The sequence below is a fragment of the Rhinopithecus bieti genome, unplaced genomic scaffold (assembly GCF_001698545.2).
Source record: "Rhinopithecus bieti isolate Rb0 unplaced genomic scaffold, ASM169854v2 scaffold_1853, whole genome shotgun sequence".
Lineage (NCBI taxonomy): Eukaryota > Metazoa > Chordata > Mammalia > Primates > Cercopithecidae > Rhinopithecus > Rhinopithecus bieti.
The window spans coordinates 3698029-3715992 of NW_016804151.1; the positions used below are offsets into that span (position 1 = coordinate 3698029).

The following is a 17964-nucleotide window of genomic DNA, read 5'->3' on the forward strand; positions in this document are numbered from 1 at the left end:
CTCAGGATTCTGCTTGGTGCCCTATTCTTCTGTGGCTAAACTAGTGTGCTAATTGCAAGATAAAGTCCTTTTTACTTTCCCCTCTCCTCTCCTCAAGCAGAAGGAAGGATTTTCTTCTGGAGCTGTGAGCTGTGCTGCCTTGTGTTGGGGAAGGACTGACACAAGTACTCCTGGGCTGGCCTAGCTGGTGTCTCATAGGTTGTGTATACCCCATATCCTCTGACTCAGAGTCCAGCACAGCACCAAGACTTGTCCAGGAATTGCAGTCCTTGTGGCCTAGACTGCATTTCATGTTTATTTACGACCCCAAAGCACTTTAGTCCACAGTCGGCCTAGCTGGAACTCAGATACCAGCCACAGGGAAGGATGATTCCCCTCTGGCTGTGGCTGGTCTGAATGCTCCCTCCATTGGCACTGGCTGAATTCTGCCATGTGTTTCTTTGCTGTGACAGATAGCATGGAGTTCCAATGCAAAGTCCCACAATCACTGTCCTCTCCTTCTGCCTATCACACATATTCTCTCTCTGTGCCATGCAGCTAATGCTAGGGGGTAGAGGTGATGGTGTTGGCAATTCAAGACTATCTTTTCTGCCCTCTTCAGTGCCTCTTTCCTTGATATGATGTTAAACCCCAGACACTGTGATTGTGTACCTGATTTTTGATTCTCATGAAGGTGCTTCATTGTGTGGATAGTTGTTCGATTTGGTGTTCCTGTGGAGGCGATCATTATTGGAGGATGCTATTCAGCCATCTTGCTCCACCGCCTTCTCTCCAGACACTTTTGTAAGTGATGATAACAGTCATTTAGTCCATCCCTGAAAAACTGAGGAATCTGGCAGTTTACCATGTCAATGCCATCTTTGTAAGATTATTACCTAAGAAAAATGGGTGCTCTTTACTTTAAGAGTAGAAAACAGAAAGAAGTCACAAGTAGCCACACTAGGACTGTAAAGTGGATGCTTAATAATGTTTCATCAAAACTCTTATAAAATTAGGGTGAGTTCAGTGGCTCACACCTGTAATCCTAGCACCTTGGGAGGCTGAGGCAGGCAGATCACTTGAGGTCAGGCTTTCACCAGCCTGGCCAACATGGGAAACCCTGTCTCTACTAAAAATAGAAAAATTCGCTGGGCGTGGTAGCACATGCCTGTAATCCCAGCTATTCAGGATGCTGAGGCAGGAGAATCGCTCAAACCTGGGAAGCAGAGGTTGCAGAGAGCTGAGATCACACCACTGCACTCCAGCATGGGCAACAGAGTGAGACCCTGTCTCAAAACAAAACAAACAAAACTCCTCTTATAAAACTGACCTTGTTTAATGGGAGGAATGAGCAGGAACATTGTCATGGTGAGGAGGGACCCTCTGATGAAGCTTTCCTAGGCATTTTTCTGCTAGATCTTTGACTAGTGTCTCAAAACGCTCTCATAAGCAGATGTTATTCTTTGTCTCTCCCAGAAAGTCAACAAGCAAAATGGCTTGAGCATCTCAAACAACTGTTGCCATGACCTTTGCTCTTGACTGGTTTATTTTTGCTTTTACTGGACCACTTCCTCCTCTTGGTAGCCATTGCTTTGATTATGCTTTGTCTTCAGGATTATACTGTAAAGGCTTTTTTTTTTTTTCCTTTTTAATTTCCTATTACAGTTCTTCAAAGAAATGCTTCAGATCTTGAACCCACTTGTGCAACATTTAATTGAAAACTCTGTTCTTATCTGAAGCTGATCTAAGTTTTGGCACCCATCTCATGGAATATTTACTCAACTTTAATTTGTAGTCAGATTTATATAAGCTGAACCAATTGAGATGTCTGTGGTGTTGGCTTTTGTTTCTGCAACTAATTGTTGGGCCCTTTCAATAAGAGCACAAACAAGATAATTTTGTTCTTGCAGATTTATATGGATGGCCTGCCACTGCAGGCTTCATCTTTAACATCATCTCATTCCTTCTTAAAGTGAATTTTCTATTTGTAAATTGATTATTTCTTTGGGGGCATTGTCCTCATAAACTTTTCATAAAGCATCATTGATTTCACCGTTCTTCCACTCAATCTTCACCCTGAATTTGATGTTTGTCTTTCAGTTTTGGTGGAATTAATGTTGCACTGAAAGGGACTCTTTTCAAATTTATGTCTTATTCTTTTTAGTGCCTCAAACTAGATCCTATTCAGACATGTTATAACAAGTTAGGGGGAATTTGTTTTGGTGCAAATGTTTTGAAATTCATGCATTGGTATTTAATAATGTACACTTTCCATCAACATTTTGAAGACCCTTCATATAGTACCTACTAGTTTATGAAATTTCAATAAAAATTTAAAACCCTTCAGAAAAATAATTACGAATAGCTAAGTGTAGATGTCTCATATTCTATTATCGTGGCCGGGCCGGTGGCTCAAGCCTGTAAATCCCAAGCACTTTTGGGAGGGCCTGAGACGGGCGGCGGATCACGAGTCAGGAGACGCGACCATCCTGGCTTAATACGGGTGAAAGCCCCGATCTCTACTAAAGAAATACAAAAAAAAAAACTAGCCGGAGCCGAGGAGGCGGGCCGCTGTTATCCCAGCTAGCTGGGAGCTGAGGACAGGAGGAAATGTGGAACCTGGAGGCGGCGGGGGAGCTTGCAGTGAGCTGAGATCCGGGCCACTGCACTCCAGCGCTGGGTGGCAGAGCAAGACTCTGTCTCAAAAAAAAAAAAAAAAAAAATTGTATTATCTTAGACATTTTATTAATTCAAAAATAATTCGTTTAAAATATGCAACTCATAAATTTTGATTTTTCCTGAATTCGTAGTCATATATAATGGTGCTTGTCCCCAGCCTGCCACATCCACTGTCTTTCAGATTGTGCCCTGATACCACTTCACATCAATACTTGCAATGACAATACTAGAGAAATAAACTGTCCATTGATAAGGCATACCACGGGTTTATTTCATTATGCCAATTTTAAAGCTACTTTCTTCTGTGACCAGAACATTTTTTCAGATGTTAATTGGTTGGTCTTTATTTGGCATTTGATCAGAGGAGAGATAATGTTGACAAAGCAGACATTTTCAGCATCTTTGTCGTTTATTCACTAGCGGGAATCTTCATCTGTTCTCTGCCTTCGTGTCTTTGGAGACCTCAGACCAGTCTGGTATATCTTAATTTGATCTTGTTTTCCAGGCCAAAATTCAGTTTTTCTGTGCCTCACAGGCTTGGTATTCTCATTAATGATGATGTCTGTCCGTTGTTATCTCAGAGTCCTCAATTTCCTCTCAGTCTTTTATAGCTGAGTTCAGATTTTTCTGATTCTATTCATAGCAGTATCTGTAGCTTTTAACTAGTATTTTTGCATCTTAATTAAATAAATGTAACATAGCTAGCTTGTGAAGTAAAATGTGACTAGTTTATATCAAATATGGTAACTTTCATACATAAATATTAAAACGTGTTTAATCAAGAATAAAACCATTTATGCAGATACTGGGGAGTTGCTTTTCCCAACACTATGATATTAGTAATCTGGGTAGGACTGCCATATGTAGCAAATAAAAATACAGAGCACCCACTTACATTTTGGTTTCAGATAATTAACGACTAATTTTTAATATCAGTATGTTCAATGCAGTATTAAATTCCATGTGTTCTAAATGGGCATTTTATATTTTAACTGCCACCCCTAAATTTTCTTCATAGGGACATTAATTCTTATAGTTGCCCTACTGAAATCCTTTAGTAAAATACAAACAAAGAGCTAACAAGTTAAGAATTCTTTTATGAAATATTATGCCCCCAACTTATGTCATCTTTTTCCCCCATCACTTTGCCAAAGTTTCCTTCATTCTCTATGGGCAGTGGTCCTGTGGTGTTGCAACACCTGCTCTTAGAGGGTAGGGCCAGACCACTCTTTTGCCCCACTTAGCCCAATCTCATCTCCATCTCTCCCTAACTGTTGGGTTACAGACATTCCTTTGGTGGCAAAAGCAGAGGTTTCCTCTGGGCTGATACTCAGGATCACAATGCTGCATCTTTGTTGTCTAAAGACTCAAAATCAGCCACCACTCCTTTGTGTTCTCTGTGGCTCTCATATTTGCTGCATTTGTGAAAAATTATCTGGTTTACACTATTCCAGTTTTATTTCAGGGCTGTATCACTTACATTATGATCTTGAATACAATATCACAGCCATGATTAGCATGAAATACTAACTTGGAAGAGAGCTATTTCCAGTGGCTACTTGGATAATTGGAGCATAACATCCTCTTCATAAAGCATTTTAGCCGAGGCTGAGTTGAATAAAGATTTAAGCAAAATGTGTGTTTTATAAACCTATGTAAAAACTTCTTTGGTTCTTCTTTCCTACACATCAGGAAGATAGTATTGAGAACTACAATGTGATGACTTGCTCCAGAGTTACCTCCAAGCAACCCTTAGGAAGGTGTGATTTTGAACAATGAGATCATTTGTTTCATGTGGGTAAAAATGTCGTGAATCATGGCATTGATTATGGCAGTAGTTCCATTGGATAGCATTCTGCCTTATAATGGATTTTATAAACCCTCTTCCTAGGGAGACAGCTCAAAGCATTTCACAGGGCAGATGTGAGTGCCCAACAAAGAAAAATTTGCCCCATCCTAGCTTTCACATGTGCCTCAGTGTGAGGCATGACTCACCTTCCACTTAAGCAGCGATATAACCTTTTTCTTCATCCTCTGCGTTTCTGCCTTGGTTCACCATTTTCTTCTTTCTATCATATGGATCATTTATAATAATAATTATTCAACAAATATTTGTTCAGCCCCTACTACATTTAGGGTACTAGATGTGTTACTGTAAGGTGCTGCCTATAGTGGCCAGGAGCTTATCTTTCAGTTAGTGGAAGTAAGATATGTCTTAGCCCAAGGCAATATGTGAGTACGTGTTATATAAGTGTATACAACTTGGTATTATAGTAACATAAGGGAAAAAGGTGTTTTTACCTGGAATCATTAGGAAAGCACTATGGAAGGAATCTGACGAGCCTATATGGATGAGCAGGATTTTAGTAGGGGAACATATGGGATGTAGGATCATTCAGGCAGAGGAAATTACACAAAGCCTTGAAGCTTAAAGAAAAGCACAACTTTGCAGAATGGAATGTGATTCAGATAGAATGGAATAATTCTTTTTCTTTTTTCCATTTGAGGGTAACAGGTCAATATTATAGATGGAATTGAATGGTATATGGGAACAAAATAGTGCTTCAGGTAGATTAATTTAAAGGTACTGTATAGACTGATCGAAGGGCAGAAAGTTTAGGGAATTGATTATTTGAAATAGTTTAGGCATAAAGTGATAATATCCTGACCTATTAATAGATGGTAGTGCCAAAAAAGCACACAAGGTCTAGCTGGCCCAAACAATGGTTGGTTTGTGTACTTAGACAATATATTGAATAATATCTATTTTTTCATAATATTTTCATATTGTGAACTACTTAACATTAACACTTATACTGAATTACCTTAACACTAATATTTTCTTATTGTGAGCTACTTAACACTTATGCCTAATTACCTTAACACTTATAACTAATCGCTATGCAAAGTAAGAACAGTCTTGTATATGTAATTTGTTATCAACCACTTAAAACTTTGGGAAAATGAAAGAGTTTTTATTTGTAGAACTGGGTCTAAATAAAAAGGCAAGGCCAGACAAATTCCTGGAAAGAAACCTTCTTTTAGCCCTATAGCCACTAGCCACTGAATCAAGTAAAAATACCTTCCACAAATGGCAACTTAATACTTAAGGAATAAGTGAAGTTACTTTTACAGTTTCTTAATTTTAACAGCAGTTGCATTTTCTTTCTTTTTATTACAAATTCAGACTTTAAAAATGTTCTCTTAGCTGCATGAGAGTCACTTAGGAGAAAGTAACATAAAAATTATTCCTCATGGCATACGGATCAAAAGCAAATATGTATATTGATTAAAGTGGTAGAAGGGAATTTTAAAAGCGAGGACCTTAACCATAAACTGTTTCTGTCTCATATGGTATTAAGAACAGCAAAGAACCTGAGCCTATTACGCACTATAATCCAGAGGTACACTGAATGGGAATTTTCTGATCCTTACCTAACCTTGCTATCAATCTACTGCTTCAAGCTATTTATCTGTGAAAAAGTTAACACATAAACTAAGACAGATACCTGAGATTTAAGAAAAAAACTATTATAATTTGCTTCTAACAGTGTTTCATACACATTATGTAATTCATCTGTCACTTTAATAAGACTGATTTTAAAATAATGCAGGGATTGAATGTATCTTTATCTTTTTTACTTCTTTTCATATAAAATGAAGTAAAACTCAATGAGCAAACCCCAAACAGTTTTTTTTAAAAAATTATTTTGGATGAATCAAATAGTAGGATTTTACATTTGTATTTTAAGATAGAGATCCATTTTGTTTTGTCCATAGGTTATATAATATGTAAAATTATTTTTGTATATCATCTTTGATATTAGAAATGACATTTTGGTATGCATTTTGCTGTGAAATTTTGGTTTGGAAGTCTAGGAATCCTTGTCATTTTCTTTGATTATGGCACAAATTATTACCTTTTGCTACTCCTGTTGACAAAATGATGTTGGGAGAGAACTTAAATTTCAAAGCAAAAATTTAAAAACTTGAGCCTGTTTCCATCTTGGGGAATAGATGGTTACCCCACCTGCTTCCCTAATTCTGATTTATTCAGTACTCATTTGCCTCGTGCCTACTAAAGTCTCAGGCACCAGGAAATCACATAAGAATTGATCGTGGTCGACCTAGAGCTGGCAATCAAGTGGGGGTATTCATACATGGACACTAGTTAATTAAAATAGCAGAGTGAAAGCCCAGAGGACCAACTGATTAAGTGAGGAAAAAGGAGGGAAGACTTCCACAGTAATTCTTTGTATGTCAGCTCAGAGATGGGAGTGGAAGTTCACTCCATTGTGGTTGAGAATAAAAAGGATACTTGACTATGTGGATAATTCTGAATTGAGTTTTATACTTCGGTTTTAAATGTGGAATGAAGTTCTGTTAGACCAGTAGTTCTCAAGTAACAGTTTGTGGCCTTTTGCTGGTGGCTACATAGATGCTTGTTAAAAATACAAACTGCCTGGAGGTACTATGGTCTGAAAAAGCATCTCAGGTGATTCTAATAATCCATAAGATATGACCCCTACTTTAATAAAGATCCAGGAGAGAGAAAATAAATGATAGTTGAAGTCACAGAAATGGATAAGATTTCCCTTGAAAGTGTGGAGAGTAAGCAAAGCAGAAGACAAGAAGTAAGCAGAGAAGGAGCCAGCAAAGAAACTGAAAAGGAATATACTGTGTCCAGGAGCTAGGATGCATATTTACCTGAGTCTTTTAATTCTTAGATTGGCAATCCTCATTTCTGAATCGATATATAGAGAAAAAATGTAGAAGAAAAATCTCTAGACTGCTACTTATGATTTGGCTTTATTCTAAAAGGGATTAATCAAGTTTCAACTTTGCCCTATCTCCAAAATATTTTGCCTACTTCTGGAGGAAGTATAATCACCAAATCTGTAGCAGAAACAGCACCTGACCCTCTCAAATAGAGAAAAATGAAGAAAGTAGAGTATCAGAAAAGAAAGTTGTAATATTAACCAGGCTTTGTAAGACAAAAAATGCCCCATCATACAGTTACTAGATGGAATGAGGATATTTAATTTACTGAAGTAACCTTTATAATTGAGAACTAGAACTATTATAGTCTCTTGGGAACAAATCCTTCTGTTCTTAGGCATTCCTATTTTGTATTGATGTTGTTGTGATCCTTGCATCTTCTACTTTTAGGTGACTAAAGCCTTATGTTAATGGAAACGTACTGTTATAAAAAGGAACAAAATGGCAATTATATAACCTGAACTGGTATAAAATTAATTGTCTTTTCAAAATCTATATCCCAAAATAGAATAACTGTTGATCCTGAAGGATTTTAAAATATATACATTACCGAAATTTTTGTAGGTATGTAGTTATTATTCAATTTTTTTGAAATGGATAAGAGACTGGAATGCACTCACTCTTCTTTGAAGTTTCAGGTGATACTTTATGAAAAGGAATTCCAAGATCATTTTAATAGTTATGTGATCAACTTTTCACTTAGGATTCTTCCTTTCACTGATTAGATACAGATTTTTCACAGCCTCAGTGAACAAGCGGTAAAATGGTCAACAGTGGTTCTAATATATTTAGCTTTGGAAGTTCTAAATTAAAGGTTATTTTTTAAAAGTTTTCAAAATTAACACGGTCTTGAGGAACTATTTTATTATGAATAATATTTTGTTAATGACAGAGGAAAAGGCAAACAATGATACATATATCTAAATAGAGAAAATTTACTGGTGAGAATACCATAGTGAGATTCAAATTTGTTGATGGTCAATTTGTGAGAGTCTAACTAACTGAAAGTTAGAGAGAACACAATTCACACTGCCCTCACTTCTGACACCAGTTGTAAATTCAGGGAGTTATCAAAACCATCCTTAAGTTCATAATTCATTAGATATGCTCATGGGAGCTGACAGAAAGCTGTTATACTCATAGTTACAGTGTGTTACAACTACAGAATAGAGATTAAAGCCAGCCAAGGGAAGAAACACAAAGGGCTGAGTCCAGGAGAAGTACCAAATACAGAGCTTCCTTTGTCCTCTCCCCATGAGTAGTGGATGTTACTTTTCTGGCATCAGTGTTTGATAGTACACCTGGAGTATTGCCAGCTAGGGAAGCTCACCCAAGCCTTGTTGCCCAGAGTTTTTATTGAGGCTCAATCACATATTACCTATGTGGCTGACCTTTATTCTCCAGCCTCTCTGTAGGTAAAACTTGAATGGCATGGTCCGAAACCTTAGTCATAAATAACATTGTTAGACTATTCAGTGGCCAAGGCGCCCCATGGCAAGCAAAGACCCCCCCCCCCCCCACCCATCAGCATTGATGTTCTTTGACTAGAGTCACCTATTATAACACAATGGCAAAAGCTCAAACTTCCTCTTTGAGTAAGGTTAATTTTTCACTACACTTCTATTGTATCCAGATTAGTAAATGAGATGAAACCAAACTTGAACCAACGGCATTACAAAACTGAAGACTACACAGACTATGACAGATGAAATGGCTCCATATTGTCCACAGGATTAAGTTAAAGTGTTTTCATTGAAGATCACCTTTCTATATTCTGGATCTCTCTCAACTTGTCCTTTTATGAATTCCCTTCTGCAGTCAATTCGAGTCACATCTACTGGGCATGCCAAATGCTTTCCTGCTTTGGAGGGTTTGTTCATACAACATTTGCTGTTAATATATTCATTCATGATCTGCAGGTTTTGTTGAACCCAGCCCAGGCCCTATCTCCTGTGGAAGGCCACTTTCACCACTTGACCACTTTTGCAGACATTCTCTACAGATTTCCCATAGCTAACATTGACCGTATAATTTTTTTGGCTGTTAGCATTTATTTCTTTCCATCAGTATTTATACCTGTATCTTGTCTTTACATGTTGATCATAAACCTTTTGCAATTTAAAGAAATAATGGACTATGCCCTGTGTTTTTTTGAGCCCCTAGATCCTATTACAATGTCTTGCACATAACAAATGTTAAATTAATATTCAACGGTAAGTTTTCATATAGACATGCAAATAGGAGTATGTTATTCAAATATATGAATTAAATCATCTTGTAAAAATGATGTGAATTATACTTATAAATTTCTGAGGTAAGTTAATCCAAAAAAATATTGGAATCATTTTTGACAATTCATTGAAGACACTGGAAACATACAGGTCAGAAAAATGCTGGAAAATGTCAAGAGAAGTATTGCCATTCCACTCCCACTTCAAGGCCTTGCACATTGCTTTCCCTTCTGACTGTAATATTCTTTCTCTAAATATTTCTCTAAATAATCTCACTCAAGAGAGGCAAAACCACCCTACCTAATATGTCAGCCCTTTCTTCACTATCTCTTTATCTTGCTTTTTTTTTTTTTTTTTTTGAGATGGAGTCTTACACTGTCACCCAGGCTGGAGTGCACTGGTGCAGTCTTGGCTCACAACCTCCACCCCGCTGAGTTCAAGCAATTCTCCTGCCTCAGCCTCCTGAGTAGTTGGGATTACAGGAGCCTGCCACCACACCCGACTAATTTTTGTATTTTTTTTTAGTAGAGACAGGGTTTCACCATCTTGGCCAGGCTGGTCTTCAGCTCCTAACCTTGTTATCCACCCACCTCAGCCTCCCAAAGTGCTCAGATTATAGGCATGAGCCACCATGCCCGGCCTATCTTGCTTTATTTTTATATTACTTTTTACTAACCAATCAACATTATATGCTTAATGTCTTTCTTTCCTACTACCAGATTATAGGCTCCATAGGGTCAGAGACTTATTCTTGCTAACAATTACATCTTCTACATCTAGAATAGTGTCTGATTCTTAGTAAGTGCTAAGAAAAGTATTTGTTGAATACATGAATGAGTTTGTACTATTCAGGAAACAAAAGCTTAATTTTATATATGTTCACTTTTGTGGGATGGGTGTGTGTGTGTGTGTGTGTGTGTGTGTGTGTGTGTTTGTTTTGAGACTGGGCCTTACTCTGTTGCCCAGGCTGGAGTGCAGTGGCATGATCTCAGATCACTGGAACCTCAGCCACCTGGGCTCAAGTTATCCTCCCATCTCAGCCTACCAAAGTGCTGGGATTACAGCCCTGAGCCAATGCATGTGGCCTTACAGTCGCTTTTTGTATTATTCAATTTAAGAAAATGTAATTCAGCTTGAAGAATTTCAAAGAGAAGCATCTAAAGTGATTGAGGAAGTGGTAGAATTTTTTTTTTTTGAGACAGAGTCTTGCTCTCTTGCCCAGGCTGGAGTGCAGTGGCGTGATCTCGGCTCACTGCAAGCTCCGCCTCCCAGGTTCACGCCATTCTCCTGACACAGCCTCCTGAGTAGCTGGGACTACAGGCGCCCGCCACCATGCCCAGCTAATTATTATTATTATTTTTTTGTATTTTTAGTAGAGACGGGGATTCACCATGTTAGCCAGGATGGTCTCGATTTCCTCACCTTGTGATCTGCCCACTTTGGCCTCCCAAAGTGCTGGGATTGCAGGCATGAGCCACCGCGCCCAGCTGGAAGTGGTAGAATGTTTTCTAAAATTACTAAAAATTATTCAGCTTATAAAAACAATTATTAACTTTGACCATATATGGGTGCACACATGGTCAAAGTTATAAAATTATAAACTGTAATAATTAGGTTAAAATAGGTTTGTTCATCAAACCCTAGTTTTATTGAGGCATTCCTTAAAAGTTTTCAGAGAAGTAAAAGAATATGATTTTATATAGTGGATAATGAATATGGAGCTCTTTCTTAAAATTTGCATGTATTTCAAAAGAGTTCAAAGAGCTGTTTTGATAAAAATCACAATTTTAAAGATAATGCAAAATGAGAAATATTTATAACTTTGGAAAATAACAGCATGGAGTTCAGCTATTGTGCTTTATCCTAAAAGCAGTTGCAGGTTTCATTATTGCCTGTTGATATGAATTCCAAGAATGTCAAGTTCCCCAGTTGGAACAATGAGCAGTCAGCAACCCTGAGAACGAAGGCATATCCAAATATGACCACAGGAGTATTGGGTAGGTGTATCTGGAGTCTAAAAGTAACCCCACATGTTTGTCAGAAAGTAATCTGGAACTCTGACCTAGATTACTTAAGATCTGTGGGAAATCGAGGCTATGCCCATAGGCCTCAGTTCTTCCTAGTCTTATATTCTTGAAAGAATGCTTTGTTGTATTCAAATATTTTCCCCTGGAATCCCAGCACTTCCTTCAAGAACAAAGTACACATCATGAATATTGACTGCTCTCGAAATATGCTTCTTCCTCTCCTCTCTACCCGCCTCCCTTTAGTTCTCATTGTAGCTTCTTTCCCTGGAGAGGTTTATTTCAACCTGAAGCTAGAATATGGCTTATATTTTTGACCTTTGTGTCTGGCTTTGATTCTGAAGTGTTTGGCAGCGTTTCTGTGCAGTGACTGGGAAGCAATGCGTTCACAATATGATTTGATTGAGGTTTTTTTCCTTTTCTTCTGTATTACCACACTTAAGACCCCCCCCCCACCCCATATTCAAGGAACAAAGGCTGGCAATGACCCGGCCTTTTTGTGTTATTGTTTCAGTTCATGATTTTAGTAGCATGTTTGAAACTAGAATACACTTTTGTTTTTGTTTTTGTTTTTTGTTTTTTTTTGAGACGGGGTCTGGCTCTGTCGCCCAGGCTGGAGTGCAGTGGCCGGATCTCAGCTCACTGCAAACTCCGCCTCCCAGGTTCACACCATTCTCCTGCCTCAGCCTCCCGAGTAGCTGGGATTACAGGCGCCCGCCACCTCGCCCGGCTAATTTTTTGTATTTTTTTTTAGTAGAGATGGGGTTTCACCGTGTTAGCCAGGATGGTCTCGATCTCCTGACCTCGTGATCCACCTGTCTCGGCCTCCCAAAGTGTTGGGATTACAGGCTTGAGCCACCGCGCCCGGCTAGAATACACTTTTATATTTTCTCTTTTCATCTCTGCCTCTTTGGATTTTTGGCAAACGTCAAGATGAATAAATCAGACCGACCACTGCAAACCCATCTGCTTTCAGGAACATGTTAGCAGACTAGTTTGTGATGTTTTACCATCCAACATAGAACTAAAGGAGGCTCCCTGTGGAGTAAGAATAGAAGGCAAAGTCTGAGGTCAAAGAGTTTTTCAGCTTTGAATTGTTTATCTGCCTACTGATTGTGCTAGGGACAGTCTATATTGTCATGTTTAATGGCACTCAAAGATTGGTATGGTGTAATACTTATAAAGTTGAAATGATTTTGTGGTAGATGTAAAGTGAAAATATAGCTTACACTTTGGATTTGATGATAGGGATTAATAAAAAAGATGCTGTCACAATTTTTAAAATAATGGCAAATCAAGGTACAAAGTGTTCATTTGACAGAATATTACTTTTACACTTCTGCCGCTGCTAAGGTTTCGTTTGAAAACAGTCTTCCTCACTAAAATACCTTTCTAGTTGTTGACAGCCCAGAAATTGGTTCATAAAAAATAATAGGCTGTGGTCATACAAAGCTATCCTCCTAATGCTTGTTGACACTTCAATGCTGCATTCATTTCTTTCTCACAGTGAGCAAGTAAGTGATGATTCTCTTTGAATAAGAGTTAAGAGAATTGCAAACATGTCAGTTTATATAAGTTATACTGGGAGAACAGTTCATGTAATACTCTTGATAACAGGCACTAAATTGAACCTACTTTAAATTGATCAAAAGTTAAGCAAGTTGCTTTCATCTCATAGAGTTGGTTTTAGGCTGATCTTCAGCAAGCTGAATTGTATTCTCTGCTGGACTATGATTTTATCCAGTAGAGATCAATGTCTTTTTTTGAGAATAAGTTTATTCTTACTACCTAATGGTTTGGAAATTAAAGAGAATCCTTGAAAGGCAGATTTAGTTTCTCTGTGATAACGTCAAGGGCGTGGGGTATGGGAGATAAAACTCAATTTTTCAGACTTTATTACAAATGTCTTTCTATTTTGTGATCTGAGTCAGCTTTTGTTTATGGACCATCCTGACTAAGGCAGGAGAAAGGATACTCTCAAGGACTTTGCATATGAGTTACATTCTTGGTGGTGATGGTCCAGAAGGGAGGTATATAGTTGTGATAGTTGTTTTTGTCCTTTCCATACATGACTTCAACTGCTTTTTATCTTTAGAAGCTACATTCTAAAGTATTGATGGAAATGGTGATTGCTCTGGCAAATTTAGGTTCTACTGTACCCTATCCTTTCTATCCTTCTGGACATATTTGTGTACATCTTTATTGTGTGGGTTACATGCAAAGCTGGGGCCAGAGTGTGTATTAGTTGATAAAAGCTGTACTTTATCTGAATAGTTGTTCATTGTTGCTTTTATGAATAGATTCATAGAAAAAAGGGTAATTTAGGACACATAAAATACATGATTGGAAATTAAACAGAGTATGTGTGCATGAATCCATTGTGTTGTAAATCTCTAAAGGAATTGGTTTCATAATCATAATGTAACAGAAAAGAGTTGTTTATTTAGGTGTACAAATACAGAAGAATGTCTACAATGTATATTCACCAAAAATTTTAAACAGTTGAATAATGATTCTTATGAAAATGGGAAAAATATTTCTTGTTATTGATTAATAATTTTATTTATTTAACAAGTACTCAGTTTATACTAGGCAATATGCTAAGTACTTCACATACATTCTAAATAATGTTATTTTAAATAACATTATGCATTTGATAGTATCATCCCATTTTACAGATGAGGAAACTGAAGTTTAGCAAGATTAAGTAACTTGTCTGAGATCCTATAGGAATTAAATGAGAAAAGTGGAAATAGAATCAATGAGTTTATCTGGCTTCACGGCCATTAAAATATTGTATTTTAGGTGCAAAATGGGAGATACACCTGCTGAGAAGTAAGTTCTGGAGCAATTTATGCATCTAGATATTGGTGAAGTGGCTGCCCCTAAAGGAATGACTTGTTCCCTCTTCTCATTCTGGAGAAAACTGGCGGGACTTAGGGAGCCCCTGCATATATGGGAATCTTCTCAGAAAATGAATTTATATCAGTTTTGGTTGTGCTATAAAATGTTTTAGCCATATAAAATAAAATGTCACAAGAAAGCCCTTAGTTCCAGATATTTAGATGATGAATTATTGAGCCTCTTTTGTCCTTCCTCTTTCTTCGTTATATTTCTTGTAAAATTGACCATTACAATCAGAATAAGTCTAAAAGAAAGGAATTAATATTGAAGAGAAAATTGTTTTGTTTTCCTTTTGAAAATGTTAGGTTTTGTAACTTTCTTGACTCAAATATTTGTTGAATGAGTGAGTGAATTTGGATGATTAGATGTGCATTCCTGAAATATAAACTGTTCCTACTCTCACCTGTTATGGGTAATTGGAAAGTGGGTTGACATTAGCTTTTGCTTCAAAAACATAATTATTTTCTTTTGATTTTCACAAGTTCAGTACACAATTTCATTCCTATTAGGCTGTTTATGAGACTCTGTTACAATCTACTGACCTTCACTTATATGAGATTGATCAGTGAATAATGTAGCAACATACCTTGTTTAGTCTATAAAGTGAAGTTCTAGAAATTATTCCCTTAGCCAAATGAGAGCACTATACAGAAAGAAAACTCTAGGAACACATATGTATTAAACATTTAAAAGTAATCCTAGGAAGGGAAATTTTATTTTAATTAATTATTATTATTTTTTTTTTTTCAGACAGAGTCTCACTCTGTCACCCAGTGTCGTGTGATCCAATCTCGGCTCACTGCAACCTCCACCTCTCAGGTTCAAGTGATTCTTCTGCCTCAGCCTCCTGAGTAGCTGGGATTACAGGCATGTGCTGCCATGCTGGGATAATTTTTTGTATTTTTTAGTAGAGACTGGGTTTCACCATGTTGCCAAGCTGGTCTCAAAGTCCTGAGCTCAGGCAATCTGCCTGCCTCAGCCTACCAAAGTGCTGGGATTATAGGCGTGAGCCACCGTACCCGGCCAGGAAATTTTATTAAGTAAGGACAAGGTGATTTTATTTTCATTTGATTTTGTCCTTTATTTCTTAAATATGGAAGGTCAAGTGTGCATAGAAAAAAATTCTCAGTATTATGCAAATTTACCCTCTAGATTTTTTTTTTTCTACCAATTTTTCTTTCCCTGAATCAGACTGTTGGAACCATTTAAACACAGCATAATGCTAAATGCATAATCAGTTTCTAGAGAATACAGTCCAATGATTTATCTCTCTTAATGTCCTGAAAAGTACAAAAGAGTTATCCTGCGGGCCACTGGGCACATATGGTTCCCAGTACACTGAAATAGTTCAGCAATGGCAGTAGTAACATTTTCATTCCTCATCTGTCAGGTAGTTTATAAGTGGAAACTATTAACTTATGGAAAGAGGGCTCTTCTGTTGGATAAAACCTGGCAGTGAAAACTTTGGTCTGCCTGGTTACCACATTTTTGTACTCAAGACTCTAGACAAGATAAAACAAATGTTTCATAATATATCCCTTTATACAATACCTTTATACTTACCTTGTTCTATACCCCCACCCCTCCCTGCAGTTTTCTTTATCATTAGAAACTACATTTACCTTGACAAATGTAAATTGTCTCTGTATCCTTTTGCTTAAGTTATGGTGATTTTTTAAGGCTCTATTTTAATTCACGTTTAGCATTTCATTCCTGTAAGCCATCAGAATTTCCTCTGGATCGACTTGTAAGCAAATTTGTTTGCTAGCACATTTGGAAGTTTTCGGTTTGCTTCCTCTCTTTCTGTATATAAGATCTAATTACCACCCAGCATGAAATAGCAACTGAAATGAAGGCAACAAGAAAAGGTAATGGCTTACCTTAGAGCTAATCAACCATCCCCTTCTTGTATATTTCACAGCTATAAAGAGAGAAAGAAATGGCATTCATTAAAATAACATATATTAAACTTTCTTTCTTTCTTGATTTGAGACTGAAGAGAGGATTTCTTCAAATCTTTATGGAAATAAGACATTAAGCAATTCTTTTAATTTGCAATAAGTAGTCTGATGTGAACTGTACAAAATACTTTCACCATCAGCGTGGCTAAAAGTAGTCCCATACTATTTTCTTGACATTACAAAGATAAAACAAACATTTCCAGGAATAAAGTAAAATCAAGAGAATATTTAATTATTTTTATAAGGCTTAGAATTTGACTCAATTTGGGATTTTGGTTTCTAAATTTGTCTTCAACAAATATCTAGGCTTATCTTTAAAGAAGATATCATCCTTCACACCTGTAATCCCAGCACTTTGGGAGGCCGAGGTGGGCAAATCATGAGGTCAGGAGTTCGAGACCAGCCTGTTCCAACATGGTAAAACCCCATCTCTACTAAAAATACAAAAAAAAAAAAAGCTGGGCATGGTGGTGGGCACCTGTAATCCTAGCTACTCAGGAAGCTGAGGCAGGAGAATCACTTGAACCCAGGAGGCAAGAGGTTGCAGTGAGTCAAAACTGCACCGTTGCACTCCAGCCAGGGCAACAGTGTGAGACTCTACTTCAAAAAGAAAAAAAAAAAAAAGGGATCATCTTAATATAGTAGCCTGTAGCTTCCTGTTTTGTGGAATCAGTTTGTTGGGTAATTAACCTAGGAAAGATTGATAGTATTTTACTTTTAAATGACCGTGGTCTGAATTTTACTTATCAGATTGTCAGATTTAAAATTAGATAATTTGTGGTATTAGGCATACTCTACTATTGTTTGGAGTATGTACTGGAATGAAAATTATATAGAGAGAGTACGTTCATCAAAATTGGAAATGCATGTAACTTTTGACTTTGCAATTAAACCTCAAGGAATTTATCCTTGAACATGTGCATAAGACATATGTATAAAATATTCCTTATGATATTATTTGTTATATAAATAAAGCAAAGAATATGGTCACTAATAGGAAAATGTTAAATTATGATACATCTATATCCAGATATACCTTATTTTTAAAAAGTAACTGCTCCTACAGAGAATAAACTATATGTACATGTCTTGATAAGGAACACTCTGTTATCCCATTAAGTGAAAGAAACAGTCTAGTTTGCTTCTATGGAGATGTATGTATACAACTTCCTTCCATCCCTGCCCCTTCTCCCCATATAAACATACATACACACACAAATATATATAGACGGATGGGTGAAAAGATACAAAGGAGCTGTTGGTAGCACTTATCTTGGGTATAGGACTATGGGTCTGGGATAGAAGGGAAGTTTTTTTGTTTTTCTGTTGTTTACTTGTTTGCTGTTTGAGTTTTTTACCATGTGCATATATTATATTTTGTAACTGGAAAAAAATTTAATAACCAGG

At 37.1% G+C, this 17964-nt stretch overlaps 1 protein-coding gene across 2 annotated transcripts in view; it reads left to right on the forward strand.

The window, feature by feature from the left end:
* RABGAP1L (RAB GTPase activating protein 1 like) overlaps positions 1-17964 on the forward strand; it is an 808808-nt gene that overhangs the window by 420393 nt on the left and 370451 nt on the right. The gene's annotated exons all lie outside the window — the stretch shown is intronic.